Here is a 13510-nt window from a genome sequence, read left to right as displayed (position 1 = left end):
ATGCAGTGTGGAGTGTTGAATGGCTGGGTACTTGTCCCAATACACATAACTGTGAGTGTCTGGAGAGAAGGGGCCTCTCACTGCTAGAATTCGTGGTCAGAAGCTGAAGTCCACTACGAAGAGTAACTGGAGTAAAACTGAAGCTTAACCTTGAAACCTTGCTGGAGAGAAGTCTTGCTTCTGCTGTACTTCACCAATCTGAAAGCTGCTGTGTCTCCAAGGACTGACCCAGAGAGGACCTGGTTAGGCGCCCTCTTCCCGAGCTACGAGGGACCATTGTGCACCAGCTGATCTTTGCCAAAGCTCCCTGGTAGACAGACCTATGACAGGCTGCCGACCGGAGACGGGGACCGCTGTGGAATCAAAAGGAGAAGTGCCCGGACACTGTTGTCCATCACCGTCGCCGACCGCTGTCGCCGACCGAAGCCATCGTGCTCCCTTTGCCTAAGAGCATTTGATCCAAGGACGCTCTCGTCTGCACTGCCGCCTGCCTTATCCCACCGGAGAAGGCCAGCCCGTTGATGCGCCGAGGAGTATCCACCGGGCCACCCAAAGACCACAGAGACGCTGATGACTCGACACCCTTGCTGGGCCACAACTCAGGTGCCCCACACTCCTCTTCCTTGCAGGACATTTACGCTTCCGCATCGATGAGCATCGCTAGGAAAGAAGCTGCCACTTCACCGCCGTAGTTCACCCTGTTCTCCGTCAGACTTTCGACGACCCGTGACTCCTGCCTTAAAGGGACCGCACTCAAGAAGGGCTGTCGATTCCCCGACGAGGAACGCTACAACGCCAGGTACTTTGGGGTTGTTGAACTATTGGAAAGACTCTTGTGAACAATATATGGACTGGGCTTGTGATATATCTTTATTATACAGGTTGCCCAGGTGGGGGGATCTCCAGACAGAACTGTGTCTTGGTAACGGGGCCAGTATTCTGCCAATTGTTCTAACCAACTGCTTTCCTCTTGTATCTATTGTTGGTTGCCTTTACAAACTGATTTGTGTGACATTTAACCGTACAGTTGTTGCACTTTAAAGAGATCTAATAGTAATTGTGGTACCACGTAGAACTGTATACCTGCCATTATAGATAATTCAGTACAAAGTGAGTTATCGTGATCGTGTACATAACCTTGAATATTAATTATATAAAGACTGGGTTTTAACTGATACAGTGTGCGGACATTCCTTTGTGGGTGCGTGGGGACTACACTGTACTTAAGAACCAGCCTGCATCACCTCCTGAGAAGCTAGACCCTGATTGCTCGTCCATTGCTACCACAATAGATAATCTTGGCTGAAGTCCTCTGTGCCTCTCCTCTACCATATAGAGAGCAGAAGTACAGACTCCCCCTCCAGTCTTTACAATAGCTGCACCTGATTTTCCCAGAACGAGACATCAAGTGAAGCGCTTGGCAGATTCTTTACAATTATTTGCAGATAGCGAGAAAACTATAAGCGTGGCGCGCTCTCACCACTTGTTTGGGATTCTGGAGAGGTGCATCTAAAAGACACTTATACTTGGCAGAAAGACTCTGAGACGGGCTTGCAATGCGAGGATTTATCTAAAGCCTGGATAAAAAAAACATGTAATGCAAATTACTCTAGAGCTGGTGAGGCAGCCCTGTGTGAACTCACAGCCTTCACTGGGTTTTGACCCCCATAAAACTTTATCTTCAACTCCATTAACAAGACAGGAAACACAGTTACAATGCATAACATTCTCGACCTAACGGATGCAGAAATATTGGAACTAGACCTGTCTCCAAGTATGGAGAAAGTCACATTATCCCTAAAAACGTGAAGCCAATGATACTCCCAACAGACAAATCAAAGGGCAACTTTTTGGCAACTTTTTAAAGAGGTTTAAGAAAACAGACACAGTGGTCCACTGCCCCTTGAGGAAACCACTGAAATTATGTTATCCCTCCCTGAGTAGGGATGAGAGGGATGAGAGAGGATGTTTGTTTTCACAAGAGGTCCCCTCCATTAGTCCCATTGCATCCACCTATCTTGAAAAAAGACATACAATCTTTACCACTGCAGACTCATGCTCAGCACACAGCTATACAAAAACTGCCCCTGAATGCAGCACTAAATACGGACAAACTGCCATCACCTTTGGCCGTGTGCCTAGCTAGAGACATTGGCCCTCATTACGAGGTTGGCGGAATGGGTATACCGGCACCGGTAATGGTGCCGGTGAACCCATTCCGCCCTATTACGAGGTCTCCTTGCGGGACCCGCAATGGGCGCCCGGTAAAACCAGGCGTCCTTACCGGGTCCCGCGAGGAGACCATAGAGCTAACAACGGGCCTGTTTTAAACGGGCCCGTTGTTAGCTCCTTCCCCATTCCGATTGAGCCCTATGGGGGCTCGAATGGGAATGGGGATGGACCGGGTCCAGGTTCCTCGGGCGAGGAATTACCGGGTCCGCCAAGGTTGGGATGGCCAGGTAAGTCCTCATTTGAGGAATTGGTATGCGGTAAGGAGGCAACTATGCCGCTAAATGCGGCATGGTTAGCTCTAACCTCGTAATGAGGGCCATTGTGCCTCATTACAAGGTTGGAGGTAGCCTTGCCGGTAAAACCGGCAAGGCTACCTCCATTCCGGCAAGAAAATCCGGCACCCGCGAATGGGCAATTACCGAGGTATTCCGGCCCCGCCGGACCTGGTAATTGCCCTTTCGTGGGTGCCGGAACCAGTATATCCCCAAGCCATTTGAGACCCATAGGGCTCAATGGGAATGGGGATGCCTGTAGCACCGGCATGGTTCATTACCGTGCCGGTGCTACAGGCTTGCTGTGCTTGCGGGTGCCTTTCATTCCGCCTGGCAGAAGGAAAGGCACCCACGAGCACAACTCAGGGTTTGCCGGTCCTGATACCGGTAAGCTTACCGGCAACCTTGTAATGAGGCCAATTGCCTTTATCAAAGACAAATTGGATTTAACTGCAAAAGCATTAAAATCTGATTCAGTGAGTAGCACTTTAAATCATGGAAAACAACAGTTCAAGGAAACCGCAATCTTATGTAAAAACAAGACCAATCCAGAGGACCGCCCTGAAAGGAGACCTTGCCACCGAAAGACTTACTGAACTCGAGCCGTTTTATAAAGCTGATTTTGAAACTCCTCCACTACTTACTTCAAAGATGAGATCTACAATAATAAAAGAAGTGAAGACTCTTGTATCAGTTTCATCTTCCTCATCATTGGATGACTCTGCCTTCTCCCCCGGAAATTATGGATGGATGGCAAGCGCATTAAACTCTACTCCTTTTCAAATCCACTGCAACGTAATGGCTGCATTAAATGTCTCCTTGACACATTGAATTGTGGGATGTTTTAACCCACTAGTCCAGGCCCTGTAACATTCCTGTTCGCTGCTTGCATCGGGAACATCAGAATGGCCGCTGGAAAGCATTACGCACGCTAAAATCACCCAGAAGTGCGCAGGAAAAACCTGAAAAATAGGCCGCCAATCCACTTTTGCCTATGTCAGTGGTAACACAGGAGACCACTGCCAAAACCCACCATTGGGCTACCCACAGAGTAGCCTGAAACTACTTGAAAAAGCAATGCTGATTGCAAAAGAAACACAGAGCTGTTTGGAAATCTGTTTTTCTTGGTTGTCAAATTTGCAAAAATCATGGTTCACAAATCACACAAAAGATCCAACCTCCTTGTTGGGGGTTAAACATCATTATACTTCAAGAATCCACATAAATATAATGTCAGCAGGAGTACATTTACCAGAAGAAAATCCACATTTAAAGATGCTTGCTTGGGAAAATATGTGAAAATAGGTGCAATACCGCTACTCACCTGTGTCAGAAGCTGGCGATCTCTAAACCTGTCATGTTAAACTTTTGTCTCAAAATCTAAATGTGGGGAAAGAAGAGACTTCCATCAAATGCAATATAGGGTGCCACTATTGATTTTCATGTTGAAAAAGACTGGAATTGAAGATATGTTTGCTTATTTTCAATTTGTAACTGTAATTTTTCACAAGGAACAATGTCGCAATTGACTATAAGGTAACCTGATTCAGCTAAAACTTCAAAGAGGTTTTCCTCCACTGAGAACATACCACCCTTTTCCTTCCCACCAAAAGGAGAGGATATCTCATTTGGATGCTAATGAGAAGAGGAGGAGACTTGCTCTGCTGCTCTGGGAAAGAGACAATGGGCTCCTTGAACTGAAAGAACATGCTAATTCGGGTGTAAACAGAAACCAACTGCCCAAGAAGACAAGCCCATGTGACTCTCTGGCCCAGCCAAGACCTTGGAGGCAGAGACAAACCGTTTGTGGATTCAGAAAGCACTGAAAATATGTTTGAGAAAAAGACTTATAGCAAATTATGCTGAACTGATAAAAATATGGAATTCATAGGTTATTAAAATGAAAACTTCGCACACAGTTTAATACTAATCTGGAATCTGTGCGATATTCAGAGACTGAACCACAAAAATGTTCATATTCTAGCTATTGTGATTATGTTAGGAATAAGAAAATTTACAGGGATATGCCCAGATGGTATGTGCATGTATGTAAAAAAATTGGTACAGAACTGACACTGAGTAACCACCCAAAAGTGCAAAAAACTGTCATTTGTGAACCAAAACTCGTAGGAAGATAAGGCTTTGACAGAAACGTACCTTAGTTAATCTGTAATGTAAATATATATTATTGACAAGTTGGGGATATTGGAAATATGTTTTTTAGGAAAAATAGATTTTCTTGGTAGAAACCAAGGGGAGTGTTTTCTGTGGACCCTAAACACAGTGTCACTCTGACACATGATGACACATCATGACACACTGTTCCCTTCTCAAATCAGGGGAGAGGGAATTCTCTGACCTATCAGATTCTTAGAGGGTTGGGCATATAGTATAATCAGCCTCCCCACCGCTTTGGAAGATGGATAAATAGGGACTGTTGAGGACCCAGGAGGACACACACATTCACCCATCACTGATCTACCGGCGAAGCGCTCTGAAGGAGAATCCAGATCCAGATCCAGAACTATCCAGACCCAGATCCAGACTCCAGAACCCTGAAGCAGAGGCCCAACCCAAAAAGCTGAACCCTTCTCAGCTGGTCTTTAAAATCTTGCAACCTGATTTTAACCCCTAAACTTCCACGGGGCCTAACCAGTTCAACAGCCTGGCTGTGCTGTTTTGGCTCCTTCTGGCCAAGAACCCTTGCTAGAACCCAAGATCCAGATCAGTTCAGCAGAGCTGTAACCCAGAACCCACCCGTCAGATCCAGTCCAAGAGGCCGTGCAGACCAGAGTGCCTTGCTGAGAGCAGAACCAAGCGCCTGAGACCTGTCCGCTGGCGAGCGAATTCCAGCCAAACGTTTGACCAGATCTTTGACAGGCCCATTCCAAACCATAGTTGTGAGTATTTAGCGTAGAACTGTCCAGAACCAACCTCTTAGTCTTAAGTAATCCAATCCAACCCATTCCAACATATCCAGACTGCATTATAGAATCTCTTTTGTCCATCCTGAAATCCTTTTCCCATCCATAAAATCCTGTGTGCTAGTGTCTACCTGAACCAATCCAAAGCAATTCCCACTGGTTCTGAATCCAATTTAGCGAATTAAAGTAATTTTAGAATTTTTCCCATTAATTTCCAATCACATTTAGAAGCATTTGACCTGTTTTAAAATCATTCCTGTTCTCTCTAAGCTTGCTGGGGGGAATCGGGATTGAAACTGCAATTTTTGATTGTTATTCCTGAAACCTGTGTCCCCTCATTCCATCTCTTCATATTGCAGATTGGGGGGAGTGAGTAGTATCAGGAGGAAAGAGTGATTACATTGTCTTCGATTGAATTCATATCAAGTTTCATTTCTGTGTTGCATTAATTTCAGATCATTCATTTCATTGAACCCACACAAAGTTTTATTCTCTGCTACATTATTCTTCCTATTCCTACTCCTAATTGATTAAAGAGATTGTTGATTATTGTGGTATCACCCATTGCTGATCATTGCTCATATTCATAATAGTGTGATATTGAGATATTGTTCATATTCATAAAGGTGTGATATATATATATATATATATATATATATATATATTGTTCAATTCTTCAAATAAATCTTTTAACTTTGAAAAACAAACCTCTTTCTTGGTTCAGTGAGACCGGGGGGATTCCAAGAGAGGGGTGTTATATAAGGGTACATCATCCAGAAATAAAAGAACTTTTGACATAAATATATATAAATAAGGGTTTCCATTGGGCATCCCATACTAGGCATTGACTCAGGTGGAGTGCTGGGTTGAAACCACTTACAGAATCAAACTATATGAATGCATCACAGTAAATTACAAGGATCAAGCAACCCTGCTTGCCATGACCCACTCGGAGATGATACACGTCAAATCTTTGATCACCTCGTTACTAGCAAGAGTAGATCACGAAGCGGCAGTGTTTATGCGATAACAGAAAAAAATGCAGGAATCCCTTTATCTAGAGCGCAAGGACAAAAAAGCCCTATTGGGTGCGTTGTTGGAAACCCTAAAAAATTAAATGGAGCCACAGACACTCAAACTGACCAAAGAGGCACAACAAGTTCTGACTCCTTCTTCAAGTCCAATTTGTCTAACAACTGAGTTTAACTCAAGGATATTGGTACAAAAAGATTCAAAACCATCAAAGCTTCAACAGCTCGATATGACTGTGAATAGAAATGCTCTCTTGCAAAAAGGCGATGCAGGAAAGAACAGAAATGGCCATACATTGTTCACGAAAGTCTAAAAGAAGCGGCACCGACGACCACCTCTGCTATAATTCCAATGGAAAACAATTGTCACAATGACTGGCATCAAATCTCCTGTAGCTCAAAGGGAAGGTCCTTTCCAAATCTTCCAAAAGAGCAAAAAGAAAAAACTCTTTAATAAAAGCAAGGAAACTATACAACTGAAAAATACTAAAAATATACAGCAAATCAAAACAGGAAGATCTAATGCTGAGAATTATATTAACACCACCTATATTTTTGAAGCTGATGTTGAAAAATCAAAGTAAAATAACATCCCCAAATGTACCGCGGTTGATACCAGTTAAAACATCCAGAGAGCAAGAGGAAATAGATCAATTAGATCTTTCCACTTACTCGATGGACGATGAAGTGAAGGAAACAACCAATATTGATCATGACAGGCAACTAGAGAATGGGTCGGACGTGGCACAAGAAAACTATGAAGCAGAAGGACTGAATTCTGAGCCCAAAGTGCCTTTGCTCACACTAGCGGAAAAGCGCAAGATGATTGAAGAGAAACATAACATGAGAAGGAATGAACTGAAGCAAACTCCTACCAAAAACGATCATGGAAGGACAGTGGGCAACACCCCTCATAGAAAAGATTGTTATGCCAACTTGTCATTCATGAGATACGACAAAATAAAATCAGAAAAAAATGGTGCGGGGAAAATTCCAAGAGAAAACTGTCTCCTACTAGACTGCTTATTACCAACAGACGACAGCTTGATTTTAAAGCATAATTTGTTAAGCTTCCTTTATCCATATCCTGGCATTTTGATTTTTCAACACTGAGGACATCAAATGGATAACGCGGTTCTTCACTTAAACTCCAGCGTTATTAAAACATCCTTGCTGGAAATGGCTCATCTGCTTCTGCCATTGGGATTTGAAATAGTGGATCTGCCGTATAATGGACATTATAGACCATGTCATCCCCAAATGGGAACAAAACCAAACTTAAAAAGGGACATATTGTTACCTGAAAGCACCAGCCCATTAAAATATGGAGATTACACTAAAACAATAATAACATCAGAACTGAATAAACCAACACAGAACACTGTGGAAAAATCAAACATCTATCCTGCTAATATGAATTATCCACTAAAGGTTACATTCAGTTGCACTAATAAAGTGGACACAACAATGAAAGAACATCTCCCAAATGCCTCTAAAGATCTTCAAATGGAACAGTGGTTTTGGACAAGGGGTCCTCTCAAGCCATACAACAAATAATGTCACCATCCAGCATTCGATCAGGACTGGATTATAGGCTCCTGGAATACTCGTGGGTTCATGCATTTATTTTAACAACTGTGAGATCGTGTCCTCGGATTTCGAGGTTCTATGTTATCAGGAAACATGGATGATGTCAATACCTATTCTTGATGCTTTGATGCCTGCCTTAATCCAGCATACAGGGGAGGCAAAGGGAGACCCTCTTCGGGCCTCCTTACCCTGGTGAGAAATGGTATAGGATACAAAGTTGCCTCATCCTGGATTCCGAATCCCTTTATCCAAGGAATTCTATTGATGCATAATCGGGATATGGATCCAGGAACACATCCTTAATCCTTAATTTATATATCCTCTGAGGCAATACAATGTAACTTTTTCATAGATTCAATCATGAATATACTCGATGATTATGCTAGCCAATTGAACCCGCCACTAATAATCATATGCAGTGATTTAAACATTTCATGTTTCGACAAAAGAGGTAACATCACCACAGGCTTTGATACTCTCGCCAATAACTCTGAAGCCAGAGCAGCCAGTTGGACAGCTGCAATGCAAATAAGAAATGTTCAGAAGTTGAATGGCCAAACCAGGGGAGACTTCGTTGTGAAACCTACCTGTACTAACAGGGCCCAGTCAAAAACTTTAGACTATGGGCCTCATTACGACCCAGGCGCTAATGGGTTAACGGCTCCGTAAAAGGCTGCGGCGCTGTTAACCTATTAGCGCCTAATTACGAGGTCCCTTTGCGGGACCCGACCTTAACGGCTGGTTTTACCAGCCGTTAAAGTAGGGACCCGCAAAGGGACCTTGGTGCTAAGTACGGTGCTGCAATTTGCGGCACCATACTTAGCGCCTTCCCCTTTCCAATTGAGCCCTATGGGGCAAAAATGGGAATGGGGAAGGGCCATGGCGGCATGGGGAATTACCGCCCCGCCAATCTCGGAATGGGGTGGTAATTCCCCATTCCGCCATGGCGGAGTCGGTAAGTTACCGGCATGGACCATGGTGCTATTAGCACCATGGTCCAACGCCTGGGTCGTAATGAGGCCCATATGTCTGACAACATGATAAAAGTGTGCTAAGCTTTTGGAAGTATTGGTCACAAAAAAAGTGATCACGTCCTCCTGAAAAGATGTCCAGTAGCAGACCTCTGGAAGGATCTGATCATTATAGAGCGCACGTCAAAATCTCGGAAGGGAAGAATAGGCTGTGCAAACGACCAAGAGATGTTTCTACTCTATTGTCCAAACATAAACTGCAGGAAGCCAATCAAGAAGGAGTGAATTATGCCCCATTGATGTTTGACTTTTGGATTTCAGGCAATAAGGGAGGCAAAACCATCTTTACTCTTAAGCATGTCCGCGATGAAGGAATCGCTTCCATGAAAAAACAGCTATGGGCAGACCGAGGAGCAATCTGCAGCTCAAAACTGTAATTGGTGGCAGAACTGCTTCGAAAGAGAAAGCAGAGATATAAAAATTGTCTGCTTTCATACAGAGCCCAAATTCTTCAAACAGAGTCAGAATTAATGTTGCAGGCAATGGAAATGAAAAATTCAAGAGGAATTTGGCAGCTGCTTAACGGGAAAACATCTTCCCAATCTGCTTTTCTTGCGAACATGGTGACAGAGGATAACTGGACAACATTTTTATGTCAATTATTTGGAACTGATGGAGGAATTAAAAATCCCCTCTTAAAGAAACTGGAGGGGCCGTGGGTAATTCCGTTTCACTCCCATGACTTGGAAACTTTGATCAAGCGTGCTAAATTAGTGACAGCCCCGCGCCTGGATGGGATAACATAATATGATCAAGACCACTCCGGACAGGTGATGTGAATAGGAGCAGTGCCCCCTATTTTCAAGAGAGGCAATGGGCAAACCCTAATAACTACCACCCTATTGCCATCGTGGATGTCTTGAGCAAGCTGTTTGCGGCAATAATCTTAAAAAACCTTCAGACTTGGGCCACCAAAGCAAAGAGATGTGATCCTCGCCAAACAGGCTTTATAAAAGGTGTGGGAACCCAATTAAATCTGTTCCCTTTAAACTTTTTGAAACTAAAAGCCATAAAAAGTAACGCTAACATTTATTTTGGCTTTTATTGATCTAAAGAAAGCTTTTGACAGCATTGATAGGCATATTCTATGGTCAAAACTGGAGACGTGGAACTGCCCTCTGCACTTGTTGTCCGCAATTTAGGCACTGTACTCCTTGACTAAAGTCCATATAAGACTGAATCTTCAGGGGTATTATCCAAAGAAATTCATACATTCAAAGGGCTCAAAAAGAGATGCCCATTGGCCCCAATCCTATTCAATCTCTTTTTATCAGATCTACACGAGACAATGAACACTGGGCGTGCCTTTCCTCTGAAAGATAATGGCCAAACCTAAGCTGACGATTTGGCAATGATCGACCAGAGCCCCATAGATCTTCAACAAAGACTATCGAGTCTACAAGAATACGTTACTAAAAATGGCTTGCAGATTAACGCGCAAAAGACAAATATCTTGATCTTCAGATCATTAAGAGGAAGACTTGGACCACCGTTTAGATGGTTCTTAGGGCGGGATGAATTGTCTCAAGTAAACAAAATAACTTACTTACAAACACGTATAAACTGTAGTATAAAATATACACCTCACCGACTAGAGTTAAGAACAAAAATCAAGAGCCGAACAGCTAAGGATTGGTGATCCATCTAGCAGAGAATGAGGAAAGATGTCCATGTCGTAATTGCAGAAGCCTCCTGTTTAAAATATCTATTTTGGGCAGATTATTAGAGCTTTTCCACTCTTCTGGGAGTCCCCCCAATCTATCTGCTAGGGAATAATTGTGTCCTTCCTAATGCCTGTCCATTAGTCACCTGGCAGGGAAGGGAGCTAAAATTCCTCAAGATGCTCTGATCTCCATATGGGAATGCACTCTCTTGCTTGGAGGCATCCACCTGGCTCGACCAAGACATGCATTCAGATTGCTGGTGAACGCATAATATGGGAGGGCCTATCCATGACTAAAGAAAGAGGGCTCCAGAGTGGGCCTACAAAGGAGGGACCCTCTGTCTGAGGTTGTGCTGTGTCACACTCATGCTTGATCCTTGGCACAAGCTGGAGCACAGAGCCTCTGGTCTATTCCAGGAACACTTGGGGTCTTCTTTTTGGTGACGCACCAACTTGCTGTGTTTCTGTTTTCACTGGTGTTCATTTTGCAGGCACCATGATGGGGTAACAGAAAGGAACAGAGAACTATGCTATGTTGCATAAGGTGTGGGGGTGGGGCAATAACCCATATGCAAAGAGGGAGATGCTCAAAATTAGTTTCATGCTTTGCAAAAGGAACACGCACAACATACACAATACCAGCAGAAATCTGATGGACAAAATGAGGATCCCAATCCCTTCTTTTCATTGTCTCGTTCTGTCTCATTCAGATCTTTTATGCACACTCACATTGTAATGCATCTCCAATAGCAACTTGTACTCTGGGCTTTCTCTTCATCAGAGTTTGCACAGTGTTTAGATCAGCTGAATACCACCTATTTGCTCCAAATTCTCTTATCCTGCAAGCCACAAGGAGATTGCAGTTTATCTTTCTGGGAAATGCATACCGCCCCTTCAGGATAATGCTGCTTACCTCTTTGGGAGGACTCTGTCCACATCTCCAGGAGGATACAGCGTAACTGTCCAGTAGCATATAATGTACGTCTCCAGGAGGATGTGGCCCATATCTTCAGAAGAATGTAGGGGACAACCCACTTCTCATGAAGGATGCAAGTAACCTCTTCATTGGGTATGTATGTTTTGTAGGATGATGTATTCCCCTACCTAGTAGGATGCAGGCACCCTTCTAAGAGGACACATTTCACAGAAAGGTTAATGTAGCCTACCTCTTGTGAAGATGTAGCCCCTTTGTCGAACGGGAAATCATATCATGCCTCTGTATTATATATATTGGCCTAAGCCCAGTCGCTCTGCGAAGAAATCCGCGTTGCAAGGTCCTGACCTTAGATCCGTGTTAGTTGCCATTTTAGGTTTATCCACCATTTTGATCCTCACTCTACTGTCACCCTTGGTCTAAGATGGTGGACAGTGTTTTTCTGCTTGTAACATGGTCGTCTTGACCTCTGCATACGAGTTAATGCATAACCTGCCTGCAGGCCAAATGTTAGGGTCATGTAATGAGACCTTGTCCTTCGTTGACCTGTGGATAGAGGATTACCCGTGCCAACGATACTAATCCATGAACATATATTATGCACAATACTGTTCGAGCATTTAATATGAACTCTTGTTGAACTATATTGTATAAATGTGTACGAAGGCTCAATGTAAAATCCAAAGACACACTGTTGCTATTGTAACCTGTTGGGGAATGTTTTAAGGATAATCCATAAATGTATAGATGCATAAATTAGGAACGAACTCGGCATGAACCCCTAGCCCAAGTAAATGATTAACCTGCAAGTGGGCTGAACATCAGATAACATACTGAATAAAAGACACAAACATTCTAATGTACAGTCCCACTCACTGCACACACCGAACAGGGCTGGTATTCGCTGTGTTGTACTGAGGGCCTGATAGCTATCTATTGCTTTGTCCTTTGAAAACTGTTCAGTTGTAGAATAAAGATCTGTGTATTTTTTGAACCCGCGTTTGGTGTATTTCCTTTTGGGGTACTCAGCCTCGATATCTTCTTTTTGCTTTCACAGATGGCGCCCGAATAGGGACCCTCAAGATTGATGCCAGCTCGTTGAAGTTTGACGCGGCTATCGGACCGGGATCGGACGGTGTAAAGGGGGCCCCTTTCCTGAATGAGATGCGACACCTCAGCAGTGCAGCACGGCCCGATCCCTGGACGGTGAGCAGGCGGTCCGAGTCGGCGGGCCTCATTACGACCCAGGCGGTAAGTTACCGCCTGGGTCGTACCTTTACCACCATGGCGTAAACTACGTTTACGCCATGGTGGTTGGCGGACTTACCGCCCCATTCCGAGGTTGGCGGGGCGGTAAGTCCCCAATCCCCATTTACCCTTCCCCATTCCCATTTTTGCCCCATAGGGCATAATGGGAGTGGGGAAGGCGTTAATTACGCCACCGTAAATTACGGTGGCGTAATTAACAACATGGTCCCTTAGCGCCATGGATTTTAACACCTGCTAAAAGCAGGTGTTAAATCCGCCATGGCGCTAAGGGACCTCGGAATCAGGCGGTAAGGGTCGGCGCTGTTTACGCCGCCGTAAACCCCTTACCGCCTGGGTCCTAATGAGGCCCGGCATCTTGACGAGGGTCCACTTATCGAGGTGGGCAGATTTGCTGAAATCACCAAACACGAGGTAAACTTTGTTAGAAAAACTTTGAAATCCGATCGGTGAGTCGTGACCCGATTCTTAAGTATCCTGATAATTTGTTTTGGTGCATTGCACTGGTGAGTGTCATGATGCCCGCTCCCGGGGAGCCGGTTCAAGCCCTGCGTCCCCGAAAGCGGA

Source organism: Ambystoma mexicanum, chromosome 8 (assembly GCF_040938575.1).
Source record: "Ambystoma mexicanum isolate Mex_15411 chromosome 8, UKY_AmexF1_1, whole genome shotgun sequence".
NCBI lineage: Eukaryota > Metazoa > Chordata > Amphibia > Caudata > Ambystomatidae > Ambystoma > Ambystoma mexicanum.
Note: the sequence above shows the minus strand (reverse complement) of the source record.